Raw genomic sequence first — 9,610 nt, 5'->3', positions numbered from 1 at the left:
GAAGCCCTGGGTTAAGGGCTGCTGCCCACGGTGACCATAGAGCCCCGCAGGGGCTGGAGAGAGAGCATCTCTCAATCCCTCAGCTGATGGCCACCATGGAGGACCCGGCAATTTCGACGTTGCGGGACGCGGATCGTCTACACGGTCCCTACTTCGACGTTGAACGTCGAAGTAGGGCGCTATTCCAATCCCCTCATGAGGTTAGCGACTTCGACGTCTCGCCGCCTAACGTCGAAGTTAACTTCGAAATAGCGCCCGACGCGTGTAGCCGCGACAGGCGCTATTTCGAAGTTAGTGCCGCTACTTCAAAGTAGCGTGCACGTGTAGACACAGCTTCAGAGTCCAGTAAGCATTGAAAGCGTTGGTAATGTGCTAGACACTATTGACCTCCCATTGTCTGACAGATTCTCTCGTTCAGCAAAAGTCTACACTAGAGAGGTTCAACATGTACAGAGAATTCTTTCTAAGATGTCTGGCCATTGGGTGTGGCCTACATATGGGCCTGCTGATTGAAGGAAAAAAGGATAATTGCCCTGAGGCCTGGTGATTCAAAAAGGTCTGCATCTTCTTTCTGCCACAGCTGTCAGAGTCTTGGGTCTTTTAAATCACCGCTGGATACCCAGGCAGTGCTGACGGCTGCCTGGGAGAGCTCCCCTCTCTACCCACCAACCTTTCCCAGGATCCTGCTGAGTCTGTCAGCCATATTGCCTACGTTCTTATGGTCTATCAGCCACTGTACCTCCATGTGTAGGATCTAACTGATCAGCATATTTAGGGCTGGAAGGAATTTTCCCCCATGAGAGAGTGGAAGAGACCCTGGGATTTTTACATCTTCCTCTGCAGCTTGGGGCATGGGTCACTGACAGTTTTAAACAAGTGTAAATGGTGAATTCTCTGTAACTTGATATCTTTATAAACTGTGATTTGAGGACTTCAGCAGCTGAGCCAGAGTTTAGGGGTCTATTACAGGAGTGGGTGGGTGAGATTCTGTGACCTGCAGTGGGATTGTGGTGCTGGCACTGAAATTTACAGAAACATCATGCTCCTATGACATATAAGCCGCGTCTACAGGTGCCGCCTACTTCGAAGTAGCGGCGCCAACTTCGAAATAGCACCCGTCACGGCTACACGTGTTGGGCGCTATTTCAAAGTTAACATCGACGTTTGGCAGCGAGACGTTGAAGTCGCTAACCCCATGAGGGGATGGGAATAGCGCCCTACTTTGTAGGGAACGTGTAGTCATTGCGCGTCCCGCAACATCTAAATTTCGGGGTCCTCCATGGCGGCCATCAGCTGAGGGGTTGAGAGATGCTCTTTCCAGCCCCTGAGCTCAATGGTGGCCATGTGGAGCGGCCCCTTAAAGCTCCCCGCCCCCTGCCTTCCTGTGCAGGAAGCTGAGAGAGCGTGCAGGCAGCAGTATTGCCACGCGGCTAGCCTGCACGCTCCTCTGCAGCCACAGACACCCACACCCGAAGCGATGGCTGCCCCCCAGCCCCCCAAGCGCCCACAGGGGACCCCACCCAAGGGGAGCCAGGGATCCCAGCCCAGCAGCCAGGTGGGGAAGCGGCAGCGGGGCCCCTCCTGGATGGAGGCCGAGCTTCGGGACCTGCTGGGACTCTGGCGCGAGGAGGAGGTGCTCCAGGTAATGGGGAGCAAGAGGCGGAACGCGGATGCGTTTGCTTGGCTGGCTGTGGGCCTGGCCGCCCGGGGTCACCGTGCCCACACTCCGGATCATGTCCGGAGTAAAGTGCAGGAGCTACGGCAGGGTTACACCCGGGCCTGGGATGCGGCCGGCTGATCTGGGGCCGCCCCCATCACTTGCCCCCTTTACAGGGAGCTCAGGGACATCCTGGGCCCCCGGCACACCTCCTCCCCTCCGGCCACGCTTGATACCTTGGCCGACGAGCCCCAGCAGGCCCCGGAGGTGGAGTCCACCCCAGAGGCAAGCCCTGCACCCCGGGGGGGCCCCCCAGGAGCCCACCCCTAGGGCACTGGAGGAGGAGGAGGAGGAGGGGGAGTCCTCCTCCAGCGACGCCAGCCTGAGGATCATCCCGCCATCCAGGAGCTCCAGCCGGGCATCTGACCCCCGGGTGTCCCCCGACCGTGGGAGTGGGCCGTCAGGTATGTACCCCCCGGTGCACACCCCCGGGGTTGAGGGGCGGGGATAATAGATATGACCAGGGCCCTCCACATGCCCAGATGACCATGGCCCCAAGGACAGCAGTGGCATGTCCCTCAGAAGAGTGCATCAGCCCCTGTCCCCCCCAGCATGACAGTGCCATGCCCCATCCCCAGGGCTGGGGGGAGCGGAACCTCTAGGGTCCCCCGGGGGGAGGGGGTGGGACACCCAGCAGCAGCAGCAGCAGCATGTGATGGAGTGGGGGGAGTGCAAATGCGAGACTCAGGCTACATATGAGAAACAAGCAGAATAGCTCCCAGTGGCTAAGGATGATCCTGGGGCTACAACTGGCAGGTTACACCTCTGCCCTGAACAAAGAGGAGGGAGGAGCCAAGCTGGGTTTGAATCGGGGGCGGCAGTTAGAGGCTAGGGGAAGGGAGAGCTAGAAGGCAGCCAGCCTGAGGAGGGGGAAAGCTACACCCCAGAGGGGCACCCCTCGGGATCTTCTCCCCAGGACTGGTTGGAAGGACCATCTCTGACTGCTGTACTGTCGCTTCTGTGGGAAACTGGGCACCTGTTGCCTAATAAACCTCCTGTTGTACCTGCTGAGTGACAGTCACGCCTGCCAGCAGACGGGGTGCAGTGCAGGGGGACCCCTGAACCCCATCACAGCAGCATCTCCCGGGGACGGGGATGGGGAACCTGCAGCAGAGGGGTGGGGGGACAAGGGCCGCAGCTCGGGGCCCACACTAACGGCTGTCTCCACTCTTCTTCCCCACCTCCTGTGTTCCACAGCTGCACCATCGGAAGGACCGGAGAGCGCTGGTGAGGCATCAGTGGTCCCGGACAGCCCTCCGGGGCCATCACTCCAGGCCAGCACCTTGGCGGAGGACCAACCAGCCCCACGGCGGGGAAGACGGCGGACCCAGCACCACCAGCCGACGGCGACGGACCCCCAGATGCTGGCCCTCCACCGTTGGCAGCTGGAGGTCGCCGAGCAGCGGCTGCGGGTGGAGGAGCGCCACCTCCAGATGCAGGAGCGGGCACTGGCCTGGCGCCAGGAGGCATGGGGGCCTACATGCGGACCTTCAACTGTATCACGGACTACCTGGCCCCCCATGCCACGCCAGCTGCTGCTGCGCCCGCCCTGCCTGCTCCACCTGCTGCTCCACCCGCTGCTCCACCCGCTGCGCCGTCCGCCGTCGCACCACCACCCGCCACCGGGGGCCCTTCTGCTGAGGGGGACCTGGGGCCAGCTGACACCCGCCGGCTGTATCTCCCGGTCTGCCCGTCCCCCAGCCAGCCCCGGTCAGGGCTGAGGCCCAGGCGGGGATCCTGGCCGCCCACCCCCAGCGCTGGACATTAGGGGGTGTGGGGCCCAGGACGTGGCCCCCCCCTCCCCTTTTGTATATATTCCCCCCAGTTTGATGTTAGTTTGTAAATAGTTTGTATATTTGACCCCTGTTACTATGCTGATCCTTACCCCCCCATGTAAATAGTTCTCCCCTTCCTTGTCTTCCCCTTTCATCTTATCCCTATTTATAATACATATATATATAAGTTACATTTTGCCTGTAAATAGTTAGTCTTGCTGATAATAATAATAAGAGTTCTAAAGATATTTGAGTTGACGAACAACCGTCTGCTTTTATTTACAAGAAAAGTGGGGGGGAGGTGCTCTTGGGTGCTCTGTGGTGTGGGCGTAGGGGCAGAGAGTGTTGTGGAGGATGTGGGGGGCAGTAGGGGGCCTGCCAGCATTCACCCCGCGGCCTCATCGAACTGGGCCCACAGGGAATCCCGGACCCAGGTCCCTTCGGGGTCCACCTGGCGACTGGGGGCAGCGGGTGGCTGCACATCGGCCCTGCTGGCCTCCACAGCCCAGCCCTGAAAGAAGGCCTCCCCCTTGCTCTCCACCAGGTTGTGGAGGGCACTGCATGCGCCCACAATCTGGGGGATGTTGGTGGGGCCCGCATCAAGGTGGGTGAGGAGACACCTCCAGCGCTCTTTGAGGCGGCCAAATGTGTGCTCCACCACCTGGCGTGCGTGGTTCAGGCGCTGGTTGAAGTGCTCCTGGCTGGCAGACAGATGGCCCGTGTACGGGTGCATGAGCCAGGGCCGGAGGGGGTATGCCGCATCTGCGATGACGCAGAGGGGCATGGTGGTGTCCCCCACAGGGATCTCCCGCTGGGGGATGTAGGTCCCCGCCTCCAGCCAGCGGCACAGGCCCAAGTTCCGGAATACCCGGGCGTCATGGGTGCTGCCAGGCCAGCCCACATAAATGTCCAGGAAACGGCCCCGGCTGTCCACCAAGGCCTGGAGGACCACTGAGTCCTTCCGGTTTATGTAGCGTCCTCCACTGTGTTCCGGGGCATGGATGGGGATATGAGTCCCATCCAGAGCCCCAAAGCAATTGGGGAAGCCCAGGGTGGCAAAGCCCGCGATGGCGGCATCCGGGTCCCCAAGCCTCACGAGCCTGTGGAGGAGCAGGGCGTTGATGGCGCGGACAACCTGCAGGGGAAGCACATGGGAGAGCACCAATGAGGGGTGTGCAGGGTGTGTGTGGCCCTCCCCTGCCAGGGCCCCCCTCCCCGCCCCCCTGCCAGGGCTGCCTCCCCCTCTCCCCGTGGGTCCTTTTACCTCCATGAGGAAAGCCCCGATGGTGGCCATGCCGATGCCAAACTGCTGGCCCACGGATCGGTAGCTGTCTGGAGTGGCCAGCTTCCAGACAGCGATGCCGACCCGTTTCTCGACGCTGAGGGCACGCTGCATGGCAGTGTCCTGGTGCCTCAGTGCGGGGGTGAGCCACTGGCATAGCTCCAGAAATGTCTGCCAGCTCATGCGAAAGTTCTGGAGCCAGCAGTTGTCGCCCCACTCTCCGAGCACCAGCCGCTCCCACCAGTCGGTGCTCGTGGGGTAGCTCCACAGCCGGTGGCATGTGCGGCGGCAGGGGGGTGGTGCTGCAGGGTTGGGGGTTGAGTCCTCCTCCCCTGCGGGCAGCTCCTCCTCTGTGGCAAGGAGGTGCTCAGCTGCCTCCCGCATGGCATGGAGCAGGGCGAGCACTGCTCCTGCAGGGGCGGCTGTGTGGACCTCTGGCTGCTGCTGCTGCTGCTGCTGCTGCTGGGGGTCCATGACTGCATCGCTTGACGTGTGCGTGTCTATGGCTCTGCAGACCGCGTGCTGTGTAGGCTGCGTGTGTCTGGGAGGGGACCTTTAAGGGAGCGGCTAGCTGTTGCCCCGGAAGCGCTAGTCTGCCCTGTGACCCTGTCTGCAGCTGTTCCTGGCACCCTTATTTCGATGTGTGCTACTTTGGCATGTAGTTCCCTCGCAGCGCCTATTTCGATGTGGTGCTGCCCAATGTCGACGTTGAACGTCGACGTTGCCAGCCCTGGAGGACATGTAGACGTTATTCATCGAAATAAGCTATTTCGATGTAGCGTGCACGTGTAGACGTAGCCATACAGGCCATTTATAATTAGAATTCACTGGCACTGAAATTTACAGTAACGTCATGCTCCTATTATGTACACGGGCCATTTATAATTAGACTTCACAGAATTTTAGAGATGCTACAGTTTTTATGTTTATTTTAAAGCAGTTTTTAAATTTTGAATTTTCACAGTTGTGGAGAATTTCAGGAGTGGGGGGACAGTCAATAATTAAATGACAATAGATATTGATAAGCAAATAGTTAGACTTATAACAAAACACATTTTCAACATCACATGTTAAAATATACAGAGTAAATATCCTTAAATCAAACTCTAATAAATTCTCATGTAGGTGAAGGTAAGAAAAATGTTATGTTAATTTCAGTTATCAGTGGAAATATTTTTTTCTTTTTCTATTTATACAGTGAAATCAATGTGGGCAGTCATCTACTGATAAAAATCTAACATTTCCAAGCCTGTTCATAACTAACCCTTAAATATCTTTAAGATACTTCCTATAGCATGAGTTTAACAGCTGAATCTGCTGTCAAACTGAGCATGTATTTAATTTGGGATACGGTTATATTTACTTGATACATTATACACATTAATAAGAGAGAGAAAGCCGTGCTAGTCTATATACTATCAAAACAAAAAAGCAGTAAAGTAGCACTTTAAAAACTAACAAAATAATTTATTAGGCGAACTTTCGTGGGACAGACCCACTTCTTCAGACCATAGCCATACCAGAACAGAGTCAGTATTTAAGGCACAGAGAACCAAAAATAGTAATCAAGGTTGACAAATTGGAAAAAAATGATCAAGGTGAACAAATAAGAGAGCAGAGGGGCAGGGGGGAGTCAAGAAATAGATTAAACCAAGTATGCAAAAGAGCCCCTATAAGCCGTGTCTACACGTGTACGCTACTTCGAAGTAGCGGCACTAACTTCGAAATAGCGCCCGTCACGGCTACACGTGTTGGGCGCTATTTCGATGTTAACTTCGACGTTAGGCGGCGAGACGTCGAAGCCGCTAACCCCACGAGGGGATGGGAATAGTGCCCTACTTCGAAGTTAAACATCGAAGTAAGGCACGTGTAGCCAATCCGCGTCCCGCAACATCGAAATAGCGGGGTCCGCCATGGTGGCCATCAGCTGAGGAGTTGAGAGACGCTCTCTCCAGCCCCTGTGGGGCTCTATGGTCACCGTGTGCAGCAGCCCTTAGCCCAGGGCTTCTGGCTGCTGCTGCCGCAGCTGGGGATCCATGCTGCATGCAAAGGGTCTGCAACCAGTTGTCGGCTCTGTGGATCTTGTGTTGTTTAGTGCAACTGTGTCTGGGAGGGGCCCTTTAAGGGAGCGGCTTGCTGTTGAGTCCGCCCTGTGACCCTGTCTGCAGCTGTGCCTGGCACCCTTATTTCGATGTGTGCTACTTTGGCGTGTAGACGTTCCCTCGCAGCGCCTATTTCGATGTGGTGCTGCGCAACGTCGATGTTGAACGTCGACATTGCCAGCCCTGGAGGACATGTAGACATTATTCATCGAAATAGCCTATTTCGATGTCGCTACATCGAAATAAGCTACTTTGATGTAGGCTTCACGTGTAGACGTAGCCATATTGTCCCAGAAAATTTGCATACTGGTTCAAACCACGTGTTAATGTGTCGAATTTGAATATGAAAGAGAGTTCAGCAGTTTCTCTTTCCAAAGCAGACTGAAAACTCTTCTTCAATAAGATGCAAACTCTTAAAAGTTATTAACAGAATTGCCCACTCCATTAAAATGCAGACTAACTGGTTTGTGGATCAGGAGTGTTTTGATGTCTGTTTTGTGCCCATTAACTCTGTGTCTGAGAGAGTTTGAAGTCTGTCCAATATACAAACATCTGGGCATTGTTGGCACATGATAGCGTATATGATGTTAGTTGAGGAACATGAGAATGTGCCCGTGATTCTGTGACTAACCTGGTTAGGTTCAGTGATGGTATCTCCAGAATAGATACGTGGACAAAGCTGGCAGCGGGCTTTGTTGCAAGGAAAAATCCCAGGACTGGTGTTCCTGCGGTATAGACTGTGGCTGTTGGTGAGAATCCTCATAAGGTTGGGAGGTTGTCTGTAGGAGAGACAATAGTGCCTCATCTACATAATTTTAGCTGTATATACTTTTGCTTTTAACAGCTGGAGTGAGTGCACTGCTACAAGTGAATATGCTCTGGGATTTCAAAAGCACAAATTCTTTCTGAACAAGCCCCCAGTAACTACTGTGCTGCAAAAGACCCATAGCAGAGCCCAAATGAGTCTGCTGGCTCTGCCATTTAAATACTACACCGGTGAAGTGGAACATGTCACCTGGCTGTCCCTTGAACTGTAATAACCCAAGCGACCTGTTACCTTCATGAGAGCTAAGTGTGGTAGCCTTTATTGCAGGAGAACAAGAAGGCAGATATTTCCAGACTTTGGGAGCCTATATATACAAATTGCTGTAATCATGATAAGGGATCATAAGGGCTGGTTCTTGTTTTATCTTCATCAAATTACTAACCCTGGTGATTAAGTTCAGAATAGTTTTGCCTTGATTCTTCTACCACATAATTTCCCCCTATATCCATAACGCACAAGTTTGGCTAGGATTGGTATAATTTTGGAAGTAGTATATGGTGTTTTAAACAACTTCTTTTTTCATAAAACTAAGGCTATGTCTATACTAGAAGCATCTGTCTACAGAAGTTACTGTAGGAAGAGATGTCAACAGACTGCATCTACACATAAAAGCAGATCAATCTTTTGATCTGCTCTGTTGACAAAAAGGCCCCCAGAGCATCAACACAGCTTTTTTATCGACAGTTTCTGTTGGCAAAACCCATTTAGTTTGTAGACACTCCACAAGTTTTGTCTACAAAACTCTCTAGTGTAGACATAGCCTAAGTGAATATGTAAAAGAAAGGAATACAAAAAACTACGACTGCTTTTGAAGTTAAAAAGTCTTAGTTTCATTAGGGTTATTAGTATTAGGGTTACAGGCACTTCTTTGGAGTCATTTACAAAGCTTAAAAAAGATAGGAATATTTTTAAATAGTAACAAAGAGGGAGCCATGCTAGTCTATATACTATCAAAACAAAAAGCAGTCAAGTAGCTCTTTAAAGACTAGCAAAATAATTTATTAGGTGAGCTTTCGTGGAACAGACCCACTTCTTCAGACCATAGCCAGACCAGACCAGACCAGATTCAATATTTAAGGCACAGAGAACCAAAAACAGTGATCAAGGAGGACAAATAAAAAAAAAAGGTGAGCAAATCAGAGAGTGGAGGGGTCGGGGGTGGGGGGGGAAGGTCAAGAATTAGATTAAGCCATCCCAGTTCAAACCACTTGTTAATGTGCTGGCTTTTATATTCAAATTCGGCACATTAACACGGGGTTTGAACTGGTATGGGAATTTTCAGAGTCACTATAGGGGCTCGTCTGCATACTTGACTTAATCTAATTCTTGACCTCCCCCTTCCCCCCTGACCGCTGCACTCTCTGATTTGCTCACCTTGATCATTATTAAAGTGCTACTTGACCACTTTTTGTTTTGAGCATATTTTTAAATATCGTAAGTTTGATTGTACAATAATAAGAAGGTGGCTCTGAATGTGCAATCTTCCCTTGCCGACTGGGCAACTTACTCCAGGGTAAGTGGGACACCTGCTGGTGATTAACAGCAATTAGTGATGAGTGAAACATAAGGAGAAGACTGCTGGGTACATCTGTGTGAATTTGGAGGTACTTCAATAGAACTTAATTGGATCTAAGCAAGAAGCAGTTTTCATTTGTATATGTGGTAGAATTGAACCTTATCCTAAATTCTTCACTTTCAAAACTGACCAACATGCAGTTTCCTCTTTGGTCAACATTATTTCCCATTCCTTTTCATACCATCCATGATAAGCCCTGTCAGCTACTGATACTTAATGTTTACAGATGCCCAGCTAGTCACCTTATAAATTGTCTTGCTTTATAATCGTCCTGGATAGAAAAAGAGGTGTGAGGGAGAAAGATAGCAAAACTTTTCAAAGGAAGCAACTTG

Source organism: Carettochelys insculpta, chromosome 4 (genome assembly GCF_033958435.1).
Source record: "Carettochelys insculpta isolate YL-2023 chromosome 4, ASM3395843v1, whole genome shotgun sequence".
Taxonomy (NCBI): Eukaryota; Metazoa; Chordata; order Testudines; family Carettochelyidae; genus Carettochelys; species Carettochelys insculpta.
This window is presented reverse-complemented; position numbering follows the sequence as displayed.